The sequence below is a fragment of the Manacus vitellinus genome, unplaced genomic scaffold (assembly GCF_001715985.3).
Source record: "Manacus vitellinus isolate BGI_N305 unplaced genomic scaffold, ASM171598v3 scaffold_4_pilon, whole genome shotgun sequence".
Classification (NCBI taxonomy): domain Eukaryota; kingdom Metazoa; phylum Chordata; class Aves; order Passeriformes; family Pipridae; genus Manacus; species Manacus vitellinus.
In genome coordinates, this window is record NW_021940604.1 from 28,173,970 (window position 1) to 28,196,234 (window position 22,265).

Consider the following 22,265-nt stretch of genomic DNA (forward strand, 5'->3'; position numbering starts at 1 on the left):
GATTCATTGTTCCTGGAGGTTTTTAAGATGAGACTGGATGTGGCACTTAATGCCATGGTCTTGTAACCACGGCAGTAGTGGATCAAGGCTTGGACTTGATGATCTCAGAGGTCTTTTCCAACCCGGTTGATTCTATGATTCTAAATCTTGCTGTTCCACTGAAACTAGAAAACACAAAGGAACTAATTGCACCTACTGAGCCACAGGGATAGTTAAAGCCTGTTACTTAGAAGACTGTGTGTTCCTTCAAAGAGAACATTCTCTGCTGTGGATGTAAGAATTCCAGCCCCATGTATACCTCCATGAGGATGTTAGGAAGTAGCCAGACGATGACATTTCCACTCTAATCACCTTGTTAAGAAATCTCTAACCTCGAGTTAATCATACATACAATGTATTACATTTTCGTAAATCCAACATTAAAAAATGCCAAATTGAGACTACTTGACTAAAGTGTAAATAGAGTGAGAGGTCTTTTTAGAGGCTAGGAAGAAGGGCCTGAAAGCAGGCCTGAAAGTAGTCAGAATTCACAATTTATAACAGTAAACTCACATATGGCTGATTGTATACAAGACATTTTCTTCAGTATCTACCTCTATTCAAGTTTCACAGCAAATACAATATATTATAAAGTGGGCTCTTGAGGACTAGTAAATAGTGACATCCATTATTAATGTTATACAGGGTGAGAGATCCTGTGCAGGTCAGTGCTTCAACCTGTCCTAATCCTGTTTCTTCAACAATGGATTTTGAAGCAAATGCTTTGGTTTCAACAGCAAAGATTAAACTTTACTTTTATACACTGGAAAGCAATTTAATTTCATTAACCTATCAAGAGAGAAGATTCACAAATTTAATAAATTCTACCAGGAAGAAGGAAAGGATGGGTTTAAATTTTTCTTTTCAGCGTGACAAATACAGTAGTATTGTGCAACTGAAATTTCAGAAAAAGAATGAAAATCTAAGAGATTTCTGAACTACACTTATATAAGAACAGAATAGGTTTATTTTTAATAACTTGATATAATACTGAATAAAAATATAAATGAAATACACAGTATCATTTAAACATACAATTTGTGTTCCATTAACAGAATTTAATTACAAAAAAAAATAAAAATAATTTGAAAATCCAACTCTTGTTATTTTGGGTTTAGGAGTATGAGATATTACTATATAATAAAAATTATACACAGTTTCTGTATTAATCAAAAGAGGAGACAGAGGATTGATACTGGATTTGTAAAAGGTCTTTACTCACTAGACCAAGCAAAAGCAATGCTATAGCAGTAGTGTTTGTATCACTAAGTAAATCACTAAATTTTAAACATGAATAATAAATCCTTCAATGAATTAGTAGCTTCCTGAAGTTATTATGCAACATGTTTATGTCTCTGAATTGTAATTTTGCTAGGTAGGCACATACACATGAAAAAAGGACAGTACTGCTGTTTAGTCACACACAGAAAAGTAGACACATGTGAACCTAAACTTCTCAAGGTCATTGAAGCTAAATATGGTTCAATCATATTTAAAAGTAAAAAAACAATGATTACCACCAGAAAGATATGCAAAAATGTTGAAAAAAACCAACAAAATCTAACTAGAAAAAAAAAAGAGAGAAAAAACACTGACGGGGAGGTGTTAGGGAAAAGACTTGGTTTTCTTCTTGTATCATGTTCCACTGAGAAAAAAAATGATCCCCTTTACGTGCAATGAGACGTTCCACAATTTTTAAAAGAACTGCAAAAAGTTGAAGCACATGCACCACTTTCTGAATTATGAACAGTTTTCTTACAGGCTTTGTATCTTATGCTGACCAAGCCCAGTTTTGCTCTGGTTTATGAAACATGACAAGACCACAGTTAAAGTCGATCTATGCCGCAGGCTATTTGTGTTGCCTACTCAGATAGTATGTCATAATGCCATGAGTCCAAAAACTGTACCTTCTGTTTTTTCTTTCCCTTGTTTGACTGATGTTTTATAAAACCAGACAGAGACAGGATCCAAATATATGGCATTGTTTCTCCCAGCTAAGAATAAGCACCAAACCATAAGGGTGTATTCAGAAGAATCTCCTCTGATGTCTTAGACCTGCAGAGACAGTATGTGCTGCTTATTTTGGGGGTTTTTTACTGAAGAATCTCCAACATGAAGAGCATGTAATAATGCACACATCATTTTATTGCATTTTTTCTGAGCAATATATTTTTTGTTTTAAAATTTATTGGTACTGGCAACCACTTTTTAAAGGATTATCTTAGAAACTGTCAGCATTTCAGAATCTTCCAGCTTTATCAAAGCACTATTGACTGTACTAGAAACTGTATAGAGTTCATTTACTGAGGATACAGCTTGACGTTTATCACCCTTTCAGAGGACATACTGAGTACCAAGAAACTTCAGAAATTAGTAAATTCTGTAGTTAGTGTTTCATCTTGGAAACAGGGATATTTGTGATCAAGTGACTTCGTTCCATTAGTTGCTTCCATTTTTGTTTTAAAGCAAGAAACGGGACAAACACATTACTCCTCATCTGGATCAGTCTTAAAATGTTTTACAAAAATAATAAATAGAAAATATTAAAAATACAAAAATACAGATACTTAGGAGTTTGGACTGTCCAAACTGTTTATTAAGAGACTGAATGGCTATAAAACTTCTGGAACCAAAAGGGAGAAATTAGTTGCATGTAATCAGCATGTTAATGTGAATTAAGTACTACTGCTCTAGCCATGTGTTCTAACAGTACAAATTCATCCATGGCTAGGCTTCGCGAACGAAGATTTGGGAAGGCTCTATCCACATTTGTTACAGGCACGTTGGTGGAACAGTACAAATACGTACAGTTTATAATAAGTGTTACTATCTTCTATTAGACTAAATGAAATATTTGAGGGGAAAATGACAAGCTTTCAAGCATCCAAGATTTTCTTCCAGTCTGAAGTAGAATTAGTAATCTTTTGAAGTTGAGAACAATTGTTCTGGTTTTAATTTAATCAAATTCACCAATTCAATTAACTAAAAGATAAGATAGTTCATAAATATGAGGCAGAGAAATATTAGAAAGGGAAAGACAATACATTTGTTTGCTCCTATGGGACAGAGAGAGAGAGAGAGAGCAAGAGAGACACAAGTAATTTATTGTCTGTGGAGCATGTCTGTGCAGGTGATACTGGGGTGGCAAAAAATATAATGCGCCATAAACTCAATGTCTCTGTTGAGTCCATGGGTTTTAGTGCCCAGAGTTATGAATTTTAGTTCCAGAATTATCTTTTGAAGGTATTTTGTATGTTTCCCTTGAGTAGCAGGGCTGAGAGGTCGAAGATGAAGTGGCTGTACTGGATTAAAGCAAACGTGACATAGCTATGCAAGCTAGAATTCAAAATTCAGTAAGGTTCCATAGCTATCCTACTTCAAGGTTCTCTTTAATTGCCAAGAGTGGGTACTCCCAGAAACAAAACTGCAAAACCCCTGCTTAAGTAATTTTTCACTGTTAAAGTAGCGTGAAATAACCTTAAGTAAGTCTTAAATGACAGCTGAAAACTATTTAACAATGATCATGATGGGACGGTACAGAAAATGGAAAACTTATATCCAGTATTAAGCACTTGCACTCTGCTCTGACAAAATTCAGAAAATCCAGAAAAAGCCTTGAGACAACATTTTATCCAGCATAACTTCAATAACCTCCTGAGCTTGTTCTAAAGGACTTTCAGAATATATGTTAACCTCAGGGTCAGTTAAAAATGAGGAATAGCTCAAAAATCTTGGTTTGGAAGAACGTTTTTCCAGTGTATGCAGAAGCATAAACACTTCAAATATTTTGAAACAATAGGTTGAAGGTTCCGTGATTTCTTTACTGAAGCACCACAAACACTGGTTTTGATCAAGAAGCATTCCAACCTCCAAGAGATCTTTTGGGTTTTTTAAGAGAGTAAATTCCAGCTGCCAAGCCGTATGTCAGACATGCTACTCTGTAGAGGTTTAACCACTCGCTGGGTGGTTATGCTACACTTAAAATTGCCCAAATTATGCTATCACTCAGCGGATGATATAATAGAAAAATTAAGTGTTCTAAATTACAGAGGCTGTCACACTCACTTCTTTGTGCTTCATAGCTAGCCAGTAATAAGGCTGCAAAAATTCTTATGAAAAGGATACAGATATCTGAGGATATCAAAGGGGAGAAAGAACAGTTTCTCCCAGACTATGATACTTCAGGAAATGAGAACAAGAAATAAAATTAAAAAAGGGGGGGCCAGACAAATTAATGTTACCCATTTACTATATAGAAAATATAAACAAAAGTTTATAAATAAATATGAAAAAAGAAACAGAATAGGAGACATAGTGGAACTGTACACACATGGATTACATTAACAGTGGGAAAACACCTGAATGACTGGGTCAAATGCTTCAAATGTTTTTAAGGGGCTAGAATGAAACTTTGCTAGAGACTTAACTATCGTATCCAAAAAGCATATTTGCATGAAGCTCAGCAGTCTGAATACCTAGTCAAAGATGAACAACGTAAGCACTTAGAATAAACCCCTTTTTCTACTAGTCCAACAAACTTCTATCTGGCCCTCCAAAGTGTGAGCTAATCCAAGACTCTTTCAGGGTTTTGGCTTAAATGTCAACCATGTATATTTAGAATGTGTTTCCCTTACTGTAGAGTCAACAGATTTTTGGTCTTCTCTGTAGAAAAACTCAATCAATTCAGCACCATCTTGACTACTTAGAGATGCAAATTACTAGTTTGGAGGTTTTTTTCCTTAAAGTAATTCAGAAACATGTCTTTCATGATAGTCCTCATGGTAGTATGGTACATAGAGCAACAAACAATTTTTACATTTGAGTTTTGGGCATTCAGTCACTGCCAAGCCACTTGCTAGCATTAAGTTTTATCAAAAGATAGTCCATCTACAAATTTTCTTCCCTTCTGTGAAAAACATCAGATACTTCAATTAACAGCAAAATAGAACTTCAGGAAGGATAATAAAACAATATATTCTGACACAGCTACCATACAAAAAATCTGGAGCAATTCTTAAAACTTTTATTTCTCTTATTTTATTCCACCATCAAGGTTACAAGAATCAATTGTTCCATTCAGTTCTGTGTATATGCCCCATCCATGGAAACACTAAAGGCCAGGTTGGTTGTGACTATGAGTAGCCTAATGTAGCTGAAGATGTAGCTGCTCATTCCAGGGGGATTGGATGAGATGACTTTCAAAAGTCTTTGCAACTATTCTATGATTCTGTAGCTTACAGAAAAGAGAGGTTGTGTAATATTGTAAAAACTGTATTAAACTTCCTAATCTATTAAGAAATCTCTGCAGCACACAAAAAGAATCAATTGTCATTTTGAGAACTTTTGAACATATGGAAATCAGAAAGCATTAGTTGTTACTTAAAAAAAAGGAAAGAAAAAAGAGCAAACTGTGATATAATTAAAAAAAACTGTGAATAATAAAACATGATGTAAACTTATTCTTCTTTCTACACAGAATGGAAGGAAAAAAAATTGTTAAAAAACAAAATGCTTCTTTTTTGAAATCATTGTAAAACAGTATCTCAGAGTGTTAGGCTGTCTGATTCCCAATAGCAAATGGTTTGCCAAGCCTTTCTCCCCCTAACAGATTTACCATTATTATGAAGACAGGGGTCTAAGATTACTAACAATGAAAATTATCTGATATGCAACTATTCAGAATCCATTCAATTTATTGGAACAATGTACGCTTTACTATCATTAGTAAGAAAATTTCAACCAGAGAAGTATTGCTTTCTTGTAACAATAAAGAAAATGGAAAAACAACTTTCATTTTATTCAACAGATTTATTACTACAGACCATTCCCCTGAGAAATATTCTATATAGTCACAAAAGATACCAAAATCTGAATCTTGCCTAAGAGTCAAGAAGAGTTGGAAAAGCTTCCGAATCAGCTTTAGCTCAACAGTGATTTCTACTGCCAATTAAACAGTGGAACTGATGGACTCTGAGAATGCCATATGCTGCCCTCTGCTGAAAAGATGATCATTATGACTGAAGGTCTTAAGACTGGAAGGTCTGACAGATGGGAAAAATAAATGGAGAATCCTCTGATTTCAGGGATGTGGATAATTCCTTTAGGGAGAAAGGAAGATTAAATGCTCACCTGGGCAAAGAAAAATTTCACAGAATATATGGTGTATATGTATATAAATTATCTTGACAAGAACATGAAGTCAGCAAATTGGTTATTAGAAATATAGCCATTGAGAATTACATTGATTATATTCATAAAAGTCTTTAAAATGGCTACCTGTAAAGCACTTTAGATCTAAGGTGACTTACTTTTAAGACATTATAATGTAATGAGGAGAGTCTTTACTAAGTGATTTTTTTTTTTACCCTGCTTACTGTATCACTTACTGCACTATCAGGAATACTTAAATTAAAAAGGATTCTGCTACATGACAACCAGGGAAAAAAATATTGGTGGATCACCAGCAGCCATGTTTGGAATACTATCACGTTTGATCATCCTTAGTGATAGGAGATTTGGTCAGACAAAATCTTAATATATATAAGTAGGAACTTTTACTTACATTATCAAGGGATGATACTTTTATATTAAGCCAAAAACTAAGCTATTGTTGTTAACAAGTTATTTGAAAAGAACAGTGCGTATACACGTGGATGAACACCATCATAAATCATGCCACAGCAGCCACTACATACAATATGATATTTCTGTGTTACCCATAACTATAAATTTCTCAGAAGGAGGATAGAAATGAATATAGGGGAAGACGGGTTTAAGCTATTTTCGTGCCTTACATCTGATGGCTCCTACAAAATTTGCAGTTTTCATTAGAATAGCTGCATTACTACCTTCATTTACGTACTGCTTTTCAGAAGGTAGGTGAAGGAGAGAATAACCGGGTAACTCCAAACTGTTTCAGCTTTGAAGAGGCATAGGAAACTGAGGGATGAACGCTCTTTCATTCCAGAAAACTGCACACTAGGTGAGCTTTTTTTAGTCAAAGATGAAGAATGGGATTATCTGTCCAAGATTTTATATGGTTAAAAATTATCACAGTTTGGACACTTATTTGGCACAGCATTTGCTGGAAATATAAATTCTACCATAGTTCAAATAACACCATCTATTGACAATCATCTACGGTTTTGCATACATACATTTTATATAGACAACAGGCTACCTTGAAAATATGCTATCATGTAACTAGTGGGAAATAAAGTTTGCAAGATAAAAAGCTGACTTCCCAAACTGAAGTCTGAAGGCAGATTTGTTTGGTTTGTTTGTTGTGTTTTTTTTTTTAGTGAAAGGATTAGCATATTACAGTCAGGTTAAAACTAGTTTGCAGTTTAATAGTAAGTGTGTGACATCCAAAGGTACCATTTGATGGCCCGGCTCAGGTTCAGGAGGGCAGTGACTGGTCAGGGCCAATGCTAGGAAGGAACCAGTGCTCACAAGCTAAGAGACCATCAGCTATGCAAAGAACAGCAGGAGAACAGACCAAAGGGAAAATGCCTGCAGTTCTAGGGGAAACTAAATACCAGAAGCTTTATGGTAGTATTCTCTGAAGTATTTTGAGTACCACCTATTGGTTCAGACAGAAGTTTCCACACATGCCTGAATAAAGGACAACAAGAGGAAGGATATAGTAAGAACTGGTGGTAGAGAGAATCTGTACAAGAGAATTTTTTCTGAAGTCGAGAGAGAATGAGATTGCTTGTTCTTTAAAAGCCTACTAGCTCCAGTTAAGTCAACAATGGTTGCATCCCTTGCAAGGGAAGCATCCAGAATAACAGATCTCTCAAGAGTTGTTTCATAAAAAACACTGCATAAACCCCTACTTCTTCACTAAACCTCAAAGTCTGAGATAGATGAGTAAAATTAAAATTAAAATATGAATAACAATCACAAGTACAGAAGAAAACATGAAATTGAAATAATATCTACGTTTCTATAAAAATTCTGTAAGAGTAAAAATAGGGGATTTAAAACATTTAGATTCAAATAGAAAACTGACTTTATAGCTATATCAGGAACTTCATGGAAGAAGTTAAATCAGTCAACACTACCACCAAAGTACATAGGACAGAGTGGTTGCATTACTGGAGTTTTATTGACAAAAGCTACAGAAGTTTTAGAGTTGAGTCAGATAAATGAGTTATGCGAATCAGGAATACACATATGAACTGAGAATGAAGAGGCAGAAAATGATAATGGGAATACCTCGTCTAATCTCCATTAGATAACTGGCTGTCACATTAGTGAATGACTTCTCCCCACCCGAGCAGTGCAGAGGAAGATGGGAGGTTACAGCCAGTACACAGCAGTTCCTCTCTTACTGTAGTGTTGGTTCTCTACAAGCTGCAGTTTCTGTCAGGAAAATCAACTCTGGTGTGGGTCCTTCATGGGCTGCAGGGAATATCTGCTACAGCACCTGGCACATCTACTCCTCCCCTGACCTTGATGTTACCTCTGCTGCTTATCTCCCTGTTTTTGCTGCCTCCTCCTCTCTCTCTCTCCTTTATTTTCTGCCCTTTTTAAATATGTTATCACAGAGATGCCACATGCTTGTTTGGATGGCTCAGCTTGGCCAGCTGTGGGTCCATTGGAGAGCCTGCTGGAACAGCTGTGTAGGAATTCCTTGTCAGTTTTCACTGTGAAAACTGTAGCATCTCACTGGGACCTGTATTGCTATCTGTGCTGTTCAACAGATTCATAAATGATCTGAAAGAAGGTTGAGAGTTTACAAAGTTTGCTCACTTTTGATAGTAAAGGTTACTGTTTTAAATATCATGACACTGTCTAACTAGGCAATTAAGAGGCAGAGAAAAATTCAATATAGACAGATATAAATTCATAGATCAAAAGAAGAATAATTCTGGCTTTACATATACAGTTATAGATTCTGAAATATATACTCTTTAATAGCAAGACCTTGGAATTATAACAGATCACCCCCTGGAAATATCACGCTTAAAAACAGTAAAAAAAAAAAAAATGAAGACAGAGAAAAAATACAATGATTATTATTATTATGAAAGGAATAATGCCATTAGAATACATAATGCCACAGAATACATAAATAGCACAGCTCCAATCTCAATATAATATATAAATCTAGTGGTCCTTCTTACCACAAAAAGAATAAAATATAATTGGATAAGGTACAGAAAAGGACAAAGAATGGATTAAAGTTGGCACAATTTCTGTACAAAGAATGACCAGGATTCTTTAGTCTAGAAAGGAGATGGGGACCTATCAAAGACCATATATTAAAAGTAGCCTTAAGAAGGTGGACAGCAAAGTATTTTTTATTGTCCCTTCCAATAGAAGTAATAAGAAACCATAAAGAAAAAATAAAGGAAAATAGTTAACAGAAGATTCAAAACAAATAAAAGAAGATACTCCTTCAAACACATCCACAGAATCATGAATGCTAGATTTCACTCAAAAATGACCAAAATATTCAATGGGGAAGCAAAAATCTACCAAAGGCTACTAAAATTAAAATTCTCTAGGTGAAATATCTCCCGAATTCAGGAGATCTCTGAGCTTCAAATCATTTAAGCCTTGAAGAGCATTCTGGGAAAGGACCACTCAAAGACCAAAATATGTACAAATCAGGTCAAAAATGTATACAAAACTATGACTTGGTAGCTCACAGACATTTCAGACACCTACTGTATCAGAGGCCTGGGGCTGGCAGACATGAGACTAGAAGAAATCTGAGTCCTTCATGACAGCTGGAGGCTAGGTTAAATGTGGTAGGAAATTTCAAGTACCACTAGACAACTCTGTTTTGTTTATTAAATCATACCTTTTATGTTGAAAGAGGTGTCTCAGGTCTACAGAAGCTCAAAGGTCAGTTACACCCATTTCAACTTATAAGTTCCATAGCCAGTAAACATACTTTGTATCGAACCCTGCTGCTTGGTGCCTCAGTCAAAGAACCTCAGATAATCAATCTTTATTGTCAAAGACCTGCTTATGAGCAAACTATGCCAGCTGATTTTTTATAACAATTACATCCAAACTACATCCATAGTGCACTACATCTCCACTGTGTAACACTACAGTTATTTTTTCAAGTCCTCTTAGCATTTAATACTTTTCCAAAGTTTATGTTTAGAACAGAGAAGTAGTTATTTGTCACAGATGAACATTTCAACTTCAGCTATCACAGTTACCTTGATACATTAATACAATTCTATTGGGATTGCATATCCTACATTCAAAATAGATTTATATCCACCAATCCAGAAGTGATTCTGCCTCCCTGTACCTTTGGCTAACAACACTATGGTACATCATGAACATCCACTATTCTTTCCCAGGAAACTCCAGATTCAATTGGTACTTTGGATGAATCTGCTCTGATAGAAAACCATGATTGTAAGTAGAATTTTTATTTCATTTGCTGCAGCACCTGGAAATTGTGTAATAAACAACTACACAATTGAAAAGAAGGTATCATGATCAAAACAAGTGATAGCTTCCCTGCAAAACTTGGATTATGTCCTCCTGCATGCCTTAATAACACTGATAAGGCACATAAACCAAGGCTTTCTGAAGCATCATTAATTGTGCCCCCACATATCCTGTCCCAGCTTATTCCTTAAATATCTTTTGCAAAAATGCTGATAACATAGCTGGAAATGCAATCCGGAAGAGTTCTACTTTCAACATACAGACATTAATATACAGCATATAATGGTAAGTACTCTGAAAAATTAGATTCCAAGGGTTGGATTTTTTCAATTTGTATATCCCGAAATTATTTTATATGGATAAAACCACTCTCTTTCCTCCTTCATTTCTCCAGAAGATTGTAGAAATAATTAAGATCATGAAGACTTGGACATTGAGTGGCATGAAAATGCAGTAATTCAGACTTCAGAGCAAAAATGAGCAACACAGAAAGCAGAAGGTTACATATCAAACAACAGACCAACAAAGCTGAAATACAGTTGTAACTGAGACCTGCATTTAATAATCTACATACTTCATCTCAATTGCACAGATTGCCATGAGGGAATAAGGACCAGAATTCACTTAAATATCAGGGAGCAAAGAGTTCAAGACTGTCAGGCAAAGAAAAATGTAGTGGGCAGATAGGAAAAGGAGTTCGGAAAAAGCATTCTGACAAAGAGGCAAAGCATGTGGAGAACTCTAAGAATAGCTGAGCAAACTGGAAAAAAGAAACACGAGGAGGAATGAGATGAACACTCATCCTGTTTTAGTACCCATACTAGACTGGAAAGGTTCTGCCACATGGAAAGTACATAGGGAAATTTGCTAAGATGTCATCAAAAGGTGAGACTAGACATGATTATAAATCAGACTGGAAACTGGGAGACATCTTTGGAGTAAGAACTGGATTGGTTACCCAGGAAATGTGGAACTGTGTATGCAAATCAGAAAGGGGATCTCACTAAAGCAGTGAATGCACAGGCAAATGAAATTCTTCTCATCTCTCAGTTTCAGCTTCTCAGATCAAGCTACCTTCCAACAAGAGTCTTTTTCACAATTACTTTCAACTTCATCCTCCAATTTCCATTCAGTTTCTCAGTCTTAAGTCTCAGCAGATGTGTTGTTTTCAACCTCAAGCCAATCCAAGTACCAGCAGCCAGGTCAGGGCTAGCAGCAGCCTAGCTGAAAAGAACTGCATTGCAAATCAGAGTTCCAATGCCTCTTTGCTATCCTGGCTCATAACCATCCTGAGAAGGAAATTTATTCTCAGTCAGAAGATGTTCATTAGTTCAGTAGGAATGACACTAGCACCGATGGGACAACTGATGTCTGGGGTTCATGCACAAGCTCTTGTTAGATGTAGGGGATGAAAAGGGAAGTATCTTCAGTTGCCATCTCTTACAATTAAAAACTATGAAAGTATCAAGCATGCTTAGTGATGATGGAGTATTAGAAAATAAATTCCAGGAGGTTCCTGCTGACTATACATACACTGAGCACACAAACCACAGTTTTTCAAAAGATAATAAATGTTGGAGGAGGGGAATGGGGAAGGAAGAATCAAGTGTGAAAGTTTTGGGTAGAGTCCTTTTCAACCAGTCAGCCAAGTCATAATCTTGATGTAGTAGCTAGTCCCATGTTAAAGCACAAGAGTCACAAAGTATTTAAATTAAAAATAGTATAATTTTTTTTCTTTTTTTTTTTTTCCTTTTTAGTTACTTCCTCTTAAATGACTGGGCCTTTTTTGCTGTAATTACCATGACAAACTAGCTGAGGCAGACACCAGCATGAAAAATTCTGAATCAAATTCTCAAACTGGGGCAAGTTGTAAACAAATGAAAATGGGCCTGTAATACTACTGATTCTATAGTCATACCTGTCACACTCTTCCCTGGGAAATACTGTTGCCTTGCAAAGACTGAACTATTTGTAATTGGCATTGTAATTGGCACATGATTCCATCTTTTAGAAAGGTAACATTTTGCCACAACATACATAATAACTTTATCTTAAACACTATCCATCTTCTAATTCACTTCAATGTCTGTCTGTAATATTGCCATGAGCTACAATGGAAATTCCCAGAAATTGCATATTTATACTGCAAAATAAGTTTAGAAGTAATTAAATCCTATTCTAAGGATTAAATCATATTCTAAAAATTTAAGCATTTTAAAAATGCTTAAGTATTCACTACTCACCATGAAACAGAACACAAACGTGAGAATACTTTTTTTAAGAAATAGGGAATTCTTTCTTTTTTAATAATAATCAGAAAAACTGGAAAAAACTTGCATCATCATTGTCTCAGTGGTCAAGACGTTCCATTGAGAGGTCAAAGTGATTCTCTGCTATAGTTAAGATAAGAAATAAAAGAACATACTATGAAGTGCACTGCTGAACTCATGGATCAGCTTTACATGAAACACACATTCATGCTGGAAGACAGAAAAAAATCACTTTCTGTCTGCATAGTAAAACTATTCTCATGGAGACTAGGAAATGTAAGTTTATCTTTCCTGACACAAAGGAAGAAAGTGCACTAAAATCTCCCATATCGGGACTGAACATTCAAACACCAAACTCTCACAACTATTGTTTACATCAGCAGACTAGTCCTTCCCCTTCTTAATTTGTTCTATTTTTCCTGAAGGCTGATGTTTGGATAAGCCAATCCCAAACTGTGATTTGCTTTAAGTAAATCAAAAGCAGAGATCCAAGGCTGCATTTAAGCAACAAAACAAACCAAACCAAAAGCAGTCTTAGCTCTCTGCTTTTTGAGAAGAAAGCCTCTCCTTGAATTAGTGGCCTAAAAAGGACTTAGCATCAAGGAAGAATACAACAATGTATGATTTAGTGTCACTAGAGGTGATAATAGAGCTGTAAACTACAAACACCTAAAAGCTTACAATACAAGCTGTCAGGCAAAGAAGTCCCTGCAGTTTTAGACCATCTGGATAGCTTCAAATCTTTCTTAATCTCAGTCAAAAAAGAACATGAACGTAGATGTATAAACAGTGGAATCTCAAACAGGAATGGAGACATTACTTAGCATCAGCTACTTCAGTATTCAAATAACACATCCAATTTCTGCATCCACAAGCCAAAAATAACAATAAGTAGCTAAGTATTCACAATATAACTATCAAAATACTCAAAAACATGACCTAAAGTGAGAGAATCAAGAAATTTCACCTCCTTAGTATAATGGATAACCGTATTACAGTCTATAAATATATACATAGGAAGACAAAATTAATTTCAGTCTCACAGACAGAAGCATAACAAGACCCAGGGGCTACAAACTGAAGACAGACAAACTTAGAACTAACATCTTAATTAACAATGATGAGCACCTCATTGAAAATTGTGGTAGACACTCCCATCCTTGAACTATGCTTTTTAAAAAGAAAGGTAGAGGGTTTTTTATCTTTAGTAAGACATGACCTAGTTCAAATGGGAAGAAACTAAGACAGCCATGAGGTCTCTGTTGTACAGTATGCCAGGCTAGATGATCATAGTACTCCCTTCTGGCTTTTTAATTCATGAAACTGTGTACATTTCCATTTCAATGAAACTGCATCTTTCAATGAGCATTTTTTTAAAGGAACAGCTTTCCAGTGAGCTCTAGTTATGCCTTGAAGGCATAGCAGTCTTTTTGGTGGAGGCTTGTGAAAAACTTCTGGATAGCACAATACAGTGTTACTCTGAATGGAGGAAGCATTCAGTCTTTTCTGCAAAGCTGGGACCAAGTACAGCATACAGTAAAATCTGCTTTGTTTAACATAATAATAGAAAAATTAACTCTTTGCAGCATCACACTGAACGAGTTTATGCCCTCAGTTCCATCATCATTTCATGAATTTGACACTGGTTTGGCATAACCTAATTTTTTTTTGTTTTGTTTACCAGATACTTTCTCTTAAATCACTGTAGCATGGGGGGGGTCTAATGTAAAAGTGTTAGCGCTGGAACACATTTGGATCAGGACTTCTGATTCCTCAAAAAGGAATTTTACTTTTGTGCACCAAACTACTTGGAAACCTGAATGAGAAAAAGACAAATGGATAACGCTGGGCAATTCACACAGAATATTTCTTATTGCACCAAGACAAATTACTACAGCAGACACAGTCTTCAGAAACCCTCTGGATATGGCAATCTAACCAGTCCACTATTTTCCATCTGTGTTAATTGGTTGCATCATAATATTAGATAATGAAAGAATTTTTTTAAATCCACCTCACTATAGGATTTTGGAGTTTTGAAGTCACTAATTTTGACAGTTAGCAATAAATTCAAACTAATCTCTTTTCAGTATGAAGCACAGAACATTATTTATTCATATCTATTTAATTTTCTTACAGTTTCCATTTCATTAATATCTTCTCGTGATTTTTACTATCTCATTTCAGATGTGTAAGGAATCAGACAAAAAACAATAAAAAATATGAAGATAATTCTGACTGCTGACACACAAGTAAAACTGTAGATCCTTTACACAAAATTAATTTTTCTGCAGGTAATCCAACAAAGTGGACAAACCTTCAAGTTCAATGACATAATTGCAGCTTAAATGCAGTTTCCCAATAAACATAATGTATAAAGACTCAAAACACAAGCATATCTTAAAGGTAGAGAGGATAATCAGAATAATATACTACCATCTGAAAATATCTCATTATTTTGTGTTTTAATCTCTGACTGCAATTTGTATGTGTGCATGTGCTATAATCATATTTAACCTTGAGAAAATCCTGCATCTGGTACATGCTTTCAGCAGGGAGTCCTTACACTAGTAAATTTGAAAACCAGATCTGACTTTATACTTCCTACAAAGCCAACAATAGCTCATGCAATTATTTGTCTGCTTTTAGCTTAGTGTTTGTGAATAACTTCTTATACCAGCTATCAGTTGTTACCTTTTTGTTAATATTTTTCATCATTATGTCTGTAGAGGTCACTGTGATAGAAAGGGCAAATCATATAGAAAATATCTGTAGTCATGAATCAAGAGTTTGAAAATAATGCTATTTCTTTTTCACTGTTTCATCCACAGCGTTACCTTTCACAGTCTGACCTCAAATGTGCAACAATACCTGATGAGAGCATAAGAATAGCAACAACCACATGTTTCTCCATAATTGCTGTTTGTCAGTCATTTCTTCAGCATTAACAATATTCCAGACAACTCAAGGTCAACCATATCTTATGCTAAGGGAAAAAACCCTTCTTATGCAAAGAAATGGGCAAGCCAACAAAATCCATTGTCAACTTCCAGATGAGTGCTTGATTCTGGCTCAGTTTTGTGCCCATGACTAAGGAAAGCAAAGCCACTGAGAAAATGCTGGCACTATAAATGGCAATGAAAACAAATGAAAATATCACTAATAGTATTTTCCCCTTTATACATTAACACTGTGGTTTTGCACAGTGTTTTAATACAGAGAGTTAAACTAGTGCCATGAAATGACCTTCTTTATAAATCTAACCTTAATACAGTTCTAGAGGGTGTTGATATGAAGACAATTCTCTACCAATTTCTAGAGTATATTTAAAAGTATAAAATTACATAAAGTATATAACTGTTTTCCCACCTTCGATCTTACTAAATTCACCGTTGAAACTGATAAATATCATGCTAAAATTAGATTAAATAAGGTGGTGTTACAAATTTGATTGAGATCCTTACTAGGCAAAGAAGGATTGAAGAATTTAGGTAAGTATTGTTGTACTGGAGAAAGAAACAGAACTAGGATGAAAGCAATTTAGAGACAGTTTTGCAAAGAAGGTAGCCAGATACCGCCAGCCACAAAAATAATGTATCTTAGGGATGTAAATAGGAATTACTATCTGCCATTTTCACCAAGTGCAAGATAAAACTGTAGGAAAGAAAGAAGTCTATACTTGGATTTCTCTTATACTAAAGTCAATGGGATTTTATTAATTCTCCACAATTAGGCACCTTTTTAATAAAAAATACCCAAATAATTAATTCTCAATTTGTTACAAGAAAATTAAACCAAACCCATAAAATAACTATCAGCTCAGGTCAGAAAGGCATAAAAGAATATAGCATTCTTCAGAGATGCAAATGCCATTTTTAAAATCTTTAGATTGTTTTTCATGAGAAAATGACTTTCAAATTTAATACTGAACTACTCATCCTTTCTGTGGAGTAGTAAAGGACAAGATTAATGTATTCCAATCTTTTGATGGAAGATTTTTAAAGAAAGATTTAGAAGGGTCTAATGCCATGAAGCATTTGGCAAGAACATCAGTTGACCTTATGCACCAATTGTTTCATGTCTTTTGGCACTAAAATTGTTTTTCTTCAGCTCTACAATATGACCCTTGTTTCACTGCCAAAGCAGTCCTTGACATTAAGAAAAGAAATTCTGGTGGTAGTAGATTTTAGGGCATCAAAAATGGCAAATTCAACATCATCAGTCTCATGAGAGCACTGAACTATGCTTATGGAATTTCCCCCCCCCCAAAAAAAAAATTGTTCAATATCAACCTACAGTTAGTCATAAAAATTGAGCAGTATTACTTTTCTGTTGCACAGATTGATAAATTCTAAAACTTGGAAAAATGCATCTTTTTTTCCTCTCCAAAGAACTATCAGTAACAAAGATGCATGTCTCAACAGGCAGACATCAACTAATGAAGCCTGACCCCATGCTAAACACACCATTATAAATAACCTATGAAGTTTTACAGAGATTGTTTATGCGATAAGTGCTACAAGCCCTGCTCAGTCCAAGTTCCAAGTTTAGAATTACAATATGCATTAACCAAAATTGTTTGGACTCCATACAAGAGGTTTTAAGTCTTGTCATGATAATAATTCAGTGTATAATTAACTACCAGATTAACTCTTAGCTCACTGTCTCTTCCATGAATATTAAAAACAAAAAACCCACCACATTCTGGTGACAGAACATCTAGGTGCAAAGGTATCATTATAATTTAATAATGTAGCACAATAATTGTGCAACATATAAAATATATTTGTTATACCTGCATGTTTTTTATTCTGAAGTGACAGCCTACTTAACAGAATCCCACTGTCCATCGTCTAGAGTGATTTGACTGACCACATAATCACTAAAGGTCTTAGTGCCATGTGTAAGTGAATACAGATAAACACAAAACGGGAAGAATCAAAAAGATGACAACAAACAGAAGAGAACAAAGATTTAGAGAGGACAAAGACTGAAACAACATTACCTCTAAAATTTCCTGCTTGTATTAAATTTAATGCTTTGAAGTTTTGTTTATCTATGCAGTACTCAGGGAATATATGCCTATAATTCTAGGTATTTTGACTGTATCTCATCTTTCTGTCACTTTTCTGCTTGGGTCCCCAGTTCACTGCAAATACATGCTTAATTTTAATGTGTATGCAGTTCCAGTGAAGTCACAATGAGGTGTTTGCTATATGGGTGTCTTCCTCTCATCATTTGACATTTTTACATAAACATCTGCTAGAATAAAGTAGTGATTTAGTGTGGGACATTCAGGCACTGATATGCATATATTCAGTAGTTTAATACACTGAACAACAAAAGTAGTATGTTTATATTATAATACTGTTAATCAGGTATAAAAACACAATATTTTCTGTAAAGGACAAATACTATGTTTTTAAACTCTTTCTAAAGTGGAAAAAATATTAGCTAAGACATTTGGTTGCTAGATTTCTGCAGAAACTTCCATTAGAAAATTCCTTCAGAAACAATTAATGTAATGCAGCTACCCTAGAGTAAGAGGAGATACTTGCTCAGCAGGGTGCTGATACTGCAAAGTGAATATAATTTGTCTATACTGCCTTTTCCTGCGTTCTTTAAAAGCACATAATACAGCTAGCTGGCAGCATACCTAATCTATTCAATATTTTGAATGGGAAGAACAGAAAAGTTACACATCCCCAAAAGTGTGATTGAGTCATGCGATGCAGGAGTGTGTATTGCAATAGTAAGTGCCAATAAGAAGGCTTAACATCCTCTCTAGCTGCCTTTTTAATTTAACCCCAATAAGGATGTACAAAGATTCTTTCCTTGGCTGCTCCCTCACAATTACAGCAATAATCACAGCACACCTAAAAATATAGGATTAGATCTTTCATCTTCAAATGTTTTGCATTTACAAATTTATTCTACAGCAAGGTTTAGGTCATATGAGAGACTTGTAAATCATCACTAAAAACATCTTGATGCTCTTATTGTCTTGTATGTCAGCTGGGCACTAACAAAGAAGCCAACAATGAATTTAGTCATGCCTTTATTCATGACTACTGACTTACAGCAGTGATTAAACAATCTTGATTTTATGGAAAATATGCATTGGAAATAAACTACACACTTAATTTTTTCTAGAATAAATCTGACCAGAAGTATGAGGCAGATTTACTGCTTCTACAAGAGTCTTTTCAAAGTAGATGTGAAGAACTCAGTCTCCTCTCAGCATGTTTTTTTTCCATAATGGTGCCTTGTAGGCACTTCCTTATTTACACTCAAATGCTTGAAATGTCCCCGATTTAGCCTTGTTTTGTTGATTTTGTGGTCCCTTTCATTCACATCACCTCAAGCTTTTTGCTGTCAACCCTGACCATCACTCTCTTACAGGCCTGCCTGTAACTCTTACCCTCTTGCCCATGTTGGTATGGCTATTTGAAAGCTGCCTTTATCAGGTCAGACATTCAGTTGGCAAAGATACCATTGCCCTGCTTATGGAGGTGAATACCCATCTCTTCCAAGCAGGTATTGATCCTCAACCAGGGTCCCACAGCCATAGAAACCAAATCCCTGTTGCCACCAACAGCTCCATAACCAAACACTTATGTGCAGTATCCCTACGCCCTTTCCCTTTCATTGCAACATTGAGAAAAACAGCTGGGCCCCCATCCCACTAACTATTGTCTCCAGAGCTCTGTAGTCAGTTTGGATACTCCCCAGGTTGCCCCCAGCAGTATCATCAGTACCCACATGGAAGAAGGGTAGAAGATAACAGTCATAGGTCTGGACAAATTTTGGCAACACAAGGGCCCAGATTCAGACCTCAGGCAAGCAGAAGACTTCTCTAGGCAGCAGGTTAGGTTGGCAGATGGTTGCCTCCAACCCCCACTGTGTGGAGTCACCTATTTTACGCACTCCCCCTTTCCTCCTGGCAATCTTACATAGCTCACAGTTAGCTGGCCCAGATGCTTTGCTTGAAAGCACATCTGGCTCCTCCTCAGTTTTGAAGAATCTCTTTTCTTCTCCTGCCAGTGTCTGAGTGTTTTCTGTTGCTGGGTATTCAATGTGCAACCACATTCTTAACTCCAGAATTATCAGATCTAACTTTCCAGATACTAATCAGTTAATATCCTTTAGTGGGCATAAACCCCAACATTTTTCTTTCAGATTAACTACATCACAGGTTATGCACATGGAATATATTTAATTTTTGAACATCATTGATTAACAAGGTGTTATAAGGACACTTCCTGTATTATACTGACACTTTGAGTTACATTTATTATGATTTATGATTTTTATGGAAGGGCTCTGATTACTAGACAGGCATTCAGTATGAGGGTGTGAAAATAACTGAAGTAAACAGAATACTTTTTGTATATCCAATATTGTAAACTGTGCTTTGTACAGTGAGTATTCCAAAGAATTAGTGTTTGATATATGAGTTAATTAGATAAAAAGAACCATTCAATTTACTTTATAATAAATATATTTTATTCAAAGTGCCTTTGAAAGCAACTATACACATCCTGAGTGTTCCTTCCTATGTAATCTCTAATCCTTGCCAATGAAATTAGTCTTCATTGATTTCCTAGCTCACTAACAAAAATGTCAAAATAGAGGCGATAAATGAAAATAGTACTGACCTCAGTTTTGTACTTCCTGTTCCTCTTAACATATATGGCAACTTTATTCATAAAGTCACTTTTGGTGCCTTTTTTTTCTTCCCAGATGTTCCAGTCTGTCTAACACAGTATTTAAATACATCGGGATCTCACTACGGCTTTAGTATTACCTGCTGAAGCTTATCTTTTTTTAGTTTAACACAACTTAATACTGCACGGACCAGAGTGGAACTACTCTGCAAATTTTAGATTTTTTCATCATATGTACATTCCACCTCTCAGGAGGCAATAGCATGTGTGGTCTGTACGGCAGCCATCCCTCCCAGAGCCAGACAGAAAAATGAATAATGATTTCTAGAAGTAGTATGATTATAGGAATACTGAACTTTTTCTGTCTTCCCTTTACATGGGATGACAAAATAAGTTTTAAATTTAGGAACTCCTGGCATTGATTAACACAGTAAAAATATATAAGCAGTAGAATGAGATGGAATCACAGAATAATTGACTAGTGTGGGTTGGAAGCGACCTTTAGAAGTCATCTAGTCCAGCCTGCAATGAGCGGGGACATCTTAAAGTAGATCAGATTGCTCAGAGCCCTGTGCAATATGACCTTGAATGTCTCCAGGGACAAGGGCATCCACCATCTCTCTGGGCAACCAACGTCACCCTAGTGTTTCACCATGCTCATTGTAAAAATCTTCTTCCATGTATCTAATCTAAACTGATCTCAGTTTAAAATCGTTAACCCTTGTCCTATCACAACAGGCACTGCTAAAAGGTTTGTCCCCATCTTTCTTGTAGGCTCCCTTTAAGTACTTGAAGGCTGCTATAAGGTCTCCCCAGAGCTTTCTGTTTTCCAGGCTGAAAAATCCCAATTCTCCCACCCTTTCCTCATAGGAAACGTGCTCCATCCCTCTGATCAACTTGGTGGAGTTCTTCTGGACCTGCTCAAACAGGTGAGGTTCCCAGAGCTGGATGCAGTACGCAAGGTGGGGTCTCATCAGAGTGGAGTAGAGGGGCAAAATCCCTTCCCTCATTCTGCTGGCAACACTGCTTTTGGTGCAGCCCAGGATACAATTGGCTTTCTGGGTTGCAAGTGCACATTGATAGCTCATGTCCAGCCTCTCATCCATCAGCACCTCCAAGTCCTCCTCAGTAGGACTCCTGTCAATCTGTTCATCCCCCATCTGTACTGATACCAGGGGTTGCCCCAACCCAGCTGCAACACTTGAATCCCATGAGATTCCCATCGGCCCACTCCTCGAGCTTGTCCAGGTCCCTCTTGGTGTCATCTGCAAACTTGCTGAGGGTGCACTCATTCCTTTGTCTATGTCGTTGATGAAGACATTGAATAGGACTGGCACCAGTACAGACCCCTGAGGGACATCCCTTGTCACCAAGCTCCTTGCTCAAGCAGGGTCATTCTAGAGCACATTGCACACAACTGCATCCAGACAATTCTTAAATATCTCCAGTGGGGAAGACTCCACAACCCCCCTGAGTAATCTGTTCCAGTGCTCAGTTACCCACACAGTAAAGAAATTCTTCCTCATATTCAGGTGGAACTTCCTGTGCATCAGTTTCTGCCTCTTGTGCTATTGTTCAGCACCACAAGGAAGAGCCTGGCTCCCTCCTCTTGACACCCTCCCTTCAGATAGTTATATACTTTGATGGGGTCCCCTCTCAGTTATCTTTTCTCGAGACTGAACAGGCCCAGCTCCCTCAGCCTTTCCTCATAAGAGAATTCCAATCTCCCAATTATCTTTGTTGACCTCCACTGGACTTGCTTCAGGAGCACCATTTCTCTCTTGTACTGAGAAGCCCAGAATTGGACACAGAACTCCAGATGTGGTCTCACCAGGGCTGACTAGAGAGGGGTAGAATCACATCC

The 22,265-nt window shown here is 36.3% G+C and overlaps 1 long non-coding RNA gene across 2 annotated transcripts in view; it reads right to left on the minus strand.

Annotated features, from left to right (window-relative positions):
• Nucleotides 1-1,996: 1,996 nt before the first annotated feature.
• Nucleotides 1,997-22,265, minus strand: part of LOC108640652 — a 33,973-nt gene continuing 13,704 nt past the window's right edge. For both annotated transcript variants that reach the window (XR_001921337.1, XR_001921336.1), the window contains one exon: nt 1,997-2,094. This is a non-coding gene — a long non-coding RNA (uncharacterized LOC108640652). The remainder of the gene's footprint in view (nt 2,095-22,265) is intronic.